We start from the raw sequence: 5,439 nt of genomic DNA, 5'->3' as shown, positions 1-5,439 counted from the left end.
GACTTAGCAAAGACAAGCATGTAATTCCTAGAACTGCTATAGGAAATAAAAATAGAAATCCACTGAAATTTAAAAATAGATTATAAATAAAATGTATAGGTAATCCCTAAGAATTGCCAGGAAAGATGAAATAGAGGTAAAGAAAAAAAAAAGAAGAGTTGGAAACAAAAATTAACTGGCAGACTCACTAACTTTATTGTCCCAGAGTGTCCTTGTTATTAAGAGATATTGTGGTGCCAATTGTCGGGTACATGAGGTAGGAAGTTTCTATAGACCAAAAATTTTTACTTCATCTTAATTTATTTTGCTTTATTCAAAACAAGCGGATATGTAAAAATGAGTTTAGGGTCACTGGGCTTCGAAGCATAGTCATAGACTGCAGTGACGAAGTAACAAAATAGGGGCCAATAAACAGGGGCAATCATCAGCTCAGTTAGATAATACCCGGAAGATGCAAATCCTGTATTCAGTACTACATTTTCACAGGCTTTTTATTTGCACCATTATTTGTAGTTGCCAAATTTTAGAAAGTAGCTCAATGTCCAAACACAGGATATTACTTAAGCTATGGCACATATAATACAATCAGTTATTCTTTGGTTTATAAAAGAGATGGAAGGCAATCTCTAGAACTGATCTCTAGTGATTCCCAGAAAATATTAAGTGAAATATCTAAGGCAAAACAGTTTTCACAGTATGCTATGTAATAAGAAAACATATGTCACTCTTCTTTTTTCAAAAAAAAAAAACGTAAAAATAATCCATTAAACCTTGAGACTCGTTTCCTGGATGATACTGAGGATTAGAGTAAAAAGTATGGGAAGGAAGTGGAATTTCAATGATATGTATTTTGTTATTGTTATCACTGATATTGTTTTCAAATATTTTTCATTATTTTTGGAAGGCATGTTAATTTTCCACCCATTAAAAAGTTGTCATCAAAAGTAAAGAAAAATTTTAAGTGAGTGCAGACTGAATCAAATGAAATAACTATACCAGATGAAGAGCAAAGCTATGCAGATAGATTTTTTAAGGGGAATTCATTCAGCATAACTTTGGCCAGAGCATCTTGAACATATATACTTAAGATAGAAGGAAAAGAAAGAGGACGACAAAGAATCTTCAACTATTTTATGTAAACTGGTCACTGTAGTGGTGTGACTAGGGATTAACTGTGTTATGCACATTTTAAGACTGTGAAAATCCAGAAATAGTATTTTTGATATCCAGGTTGTCAGTACAGAAAATGGAAGAAGTGAAGAACAGGAAAATCTAGTTGGAGTTGGATTGAAATGAAAAATCTCCAGTATGAAATTATTATATAAATTCTGCCAAAAAGATATAAAAATCAATGAATCCCCAGTAGCCATGACCAAAATTTGAGCCCAGGTCATTGTTTCTAAATACCATTTTTGCTTTCTTTCTTTTCTATTCATCATTCTTAATCGCCCAAGAAACATTCTCCAGCACTACTCCACCTAAGTGTCTGTTTCCAGAAACCGTAACTGGCACACAAACAAATAATAACCATGGCTCAAAATCCATTTAACAAAATAAAGATAGGTGGATATAGTGTGCTCTGAATTTTATTCAGTTTCATTACTAAAATAATTTCCTGAAACTATGTAGTACACAATGGCATTTTGTTAATTATAACTCAAGTAGTTACAAGTATTTTCAAATAAAATAACTAAAAATGATTAATGCTAGTAAGACACATTAAAAGCCAAAGAAAAAACCCTCACAAATAAGCCAAAATCACCTCATTTTCAAATTCTCTCTCTTTAAAATTTAGTCCAGTTCCATTACTCTACACTGAGGGCCTTAACCAGATGAACAATAAAATGTCTTTTGATTTTTGTGTTAGATGACTAGGTCTACAGCAAGGATATGCAAAGCATAAGGTCCATCTGGTTTGCCCATTTGACAGACTAAATTACGTTCTCCAACTTTGCCATGACCCATTGAGTCAGTAATTAGCAATATCTGACAGCAATCTTCATTTTTAGCCAAGTGCCCACATTCACAAGTGATAATCATCAATTATAAAGTGGCAATCACTAGCCTGTAGTCTATTAATAAGTGGAATTAAGGGACCATTTAAATACTCTGTTATTTTTCTACCCAAAGTCTGACTCATGTCCTTCATGGTGCATTCCAGAATGTTTTCTGGGGTGTGAACAGTTCTGCCTCTAGAAAATACCTGTAATTATAACTCTAAGGCCTTAAGAGGTAATTATGTATGAAGTCTACTCAGAGGACTCATAAGACGTTCTTCTTTGGGGAATTCTAAGCATCAGTCACATTAAAAATAATTTGTTGTAGACACTTATTGTCTACAACAATGATATCAATTTTAAAATAAAAGAAGCAAATGAATTTCCTGGTTGCTTAAATATTTGTCTTTCCATGTTAAGAAACTACCACATCTTAGCAGTCATTTTTCAGTCCTCCACAGAAGACTAGAAATACAACTATATGCTCTAATGACAGAGAAATTCCAAAGGAAGATATAGTTCTGTTTTAATTCCAGGAGCTTAAGTGATATACTAAAGATTATCACTTTCCAGAGCGCTTGGTGGAATCATCTAAAAATAATCCTTCACAGGTGATTGAAGAACTGGAATTATTTTGACGTATGCATTTCAATTTTCTATTGGTAAAATGTTTCTATTGTTAAAACACTATTCCAAAATAATGATTTGTGAGTCTTAAAGAATTTTGTGAAATTTAGGGAGGACATCAACATATTTTTTCACTCTTGTTCCTATTTTGCTAGCTTTCTGGGTATTTCTCCAGAAAATTGGAATAGAGTGATAAATGCCTTCCAAGCCATCTGATGTCTGCACTGTGTTCTTGCCACTCACCACGCACAGACCCTCCGCATGCGCCCTGGACGCCCATCGCCCTACTCTGCCGCGCGAGCCCTGCTCCCCGAGAGGCTCCCCCACTGGTCTCCGGCCTGTATTCTCGTTCTCTTCCCATGTGGGTCGGTTTCAAGGTCACCCCAACAGGGGGCAATCGAATCATCCACCTCCAATCTCAGATAAATACTTTGTTAATCTCTAAAATAATAGATTTTTCTTATTTTAAAGACACCCATCACCATTGGTTTTCTTTCTTTTTTATATGTATTTTTATTCATCATTGTCTGTCCCCTCACATTGACAGGAAGCTCTCAGTAATAAGCCTTTCAAAAAAAATACATCTCTACCAAACAGTTTGGTGCCCAATAAATATGGAGCACTTCCTGATATTTCCAATAGAGAATAAATAAATAAATGTGTACTAGTAAATAATAATGTAGGAAACATTTTGAACTCTGAAAGCAGATATCTGATATTAAAATAGACAACACATGACAAAGAAAACATGTTCACTCAGATAGGGGAAGATATTTTATTATGGTGACTCTAAGATACACCCTTAGAAAAATATCAACCTTTGGGAACATTTCCTAATAACAGCATTCTCTACACATGTGCATATTCAAAGGAATTGAAATTTTCCTAAATAATTCTTTCACACACATAAATAAAATGTTCAACATATGTGAATTATATGATCTCAAGACAATACCGTCATTGAACATAGAATCATTTTTAATATTCCTTTCTTTAGACCTGTAAGGTTAAAAAAATTTATTTGGCTATGTTGGATTATTAAATAGCACAAATGTGAGGTCATAATACTTAGAACAAAGGAGAACTGATAAATTGCTCCAGTTACACTATTAGGGATAATACCATAAAAGTCCTAAAGACAGGAGTTTGGATTGTTTGAAAACAAAAGTATTTTTCATTAATCATAGAACAATGTCACTATGATATAAATATCCATTGATATACAGTAAAAGTCCTCTATTTGCTCAAATTATATTTTCTGGTGGTTAGTTAAGGTTGAGACTACAGGAGCAGGTGTAACTCACACAAAGACTATTTGACTGCACACATAAATCATGGAATCCCATTACTTTTTAAAAAAGGAACTTGTTAGTAATTCTTGAGTTATTTAAAGAAGGCATATGCCTCTTTCTCACTGATGTTATTCTGGGTAACAACATCATTCTTGTTAGAAAGTGTAAATTGATGTTCCTTTGCATATCTCCTTGTCTCGACAGGCAGTGAGGAGAATCTAGCATGGCCAATGTCACCTTTGTAACAGTATTTTTTCTTCGGGGGTTTTCTGAAGTCTGGGAGCTCCAGATTGTACACGGTGTGCTCTTCCTAGTGGTTTACCTGGCTGTCCTAGTGAGTAACCTCCTGATCATCACTCTCATCGCCCTAGACCTGCAGCTACAAACACCCATGTACTTCTTCCTGAAGAATTTGTCCTTACTGGATGTCTTCCTCGTGTCTGTCCCAATCCCAAAATTCATTGTCAACAACCTAACTCACAACACTTCAATTTCCATTTTGGGGTGTGCTTCCCAAGTACTCTTAATGACTTCCTTTTCAGCAGGTGAGATATTTGTGCTCACTGCCATGTCCTATGACCGCTAAGTGGCGATTTGCTGTCCCCTACACTATGAGGTCTTCATGAGTGGTGGCACCTGTGCCCTGATGGCTGCTGTTTCCTGGGTTACTGGGGGGTTATTTGGAGCTGTGTACACAGCTGGCACATTTTCCATGCCCTTCTGTGGCTCCAATGTGATTCCACAGTTTTTCTGTGATGTCTCCTCATTACTAAGGATGTCCTGCTCTGAAACACCAATGATAGTTTATGTGAGTATTGGACTAGGTATGTGTTTAGGCATGTCTTGTTTTATCTGTATCATGATCTCTTACATTTATATTTTCTCCAGTGTGCTGAAGATTCCTACCACGAAAAGTCAGTCTTGAGCTTTCTCCACATGCCTTCCCCATCTCATTGTTTTCACCATTTTTATTATAACTGCCTGTTTTGTTTATCTCAAACCACCTTCAAACTCACCATCAGTTACTGAGAGGCTGCTTTCTGTGATCTACACTGTGGTACCTCCAACAGTGAGCCCTGTAATCTACAGCCTCAGGAACAAGGACATGAAGCAGGCTCTGCTGGGATTGCTGCATAGGACACATGGCAAAGACTCTCACTTCATGTAATACATCCAAACATCCCCAGGGACAGAGTGCTTTCAGATCGCTGGACATTTTTTCTCATTTAACTTATTCATAAAATTGGGAAAGACTGAGGAAAGAACACAGTGTCCTAAGCGCTCAAAAGCCTGAATGACTGTTGCAAAGTTCAGAGAATTGAATCCCGTCAGGCTGACACACGGGGCGGGGGCGGGGGGGGAGGCGTGTGCTCAGTTGTCAGTTGGTCATTTGCAAGAAATTGGTCCTCCCTTTGCGGCACAGCTCTGAAAGAATTGTTTCTCTTTTTATGAGTTTTGATTTTGGTCATCTTTCAACTCATTTTCTCTATTTCATTAACTGAAAACAAAAAAAAATATTGGGG

The 5,439-nt window shown here is 36.2% G+C and overlaps 1 pseudogene; it reads left to right on the top strand.

Moving 5' to 3' along the window:
• Positions 1 to 4,139: 4,139 nt before the first annotated feature.
• LOC140845946 (olfactory receptor 14A2-like) lies at positions 4,140 to 5,084 on the top strand (annotated as a pseudogene).
• The last annotated feature ends 355 nt before the right edge of the window (positions 5,085 to 5,439 follow it).

The sequence above is a fragment of the Manis javanica genome, chromosome 14 (assembly GCF_040802235.1).
Source record: "Manis javanica isolate MJ-LG chromosome 14, MJ_LKY, whole genome shotgun sequence".
NCBI lineage: Eukaryota > Metazoa > Chordata > Mammalia > Pholidota > Manidae > Manis > Manis javanica.
Note: the sequence above shows the minus strand (reverse complement) of the source record. Positions and strands in the feature narration are given on the sequence as shown.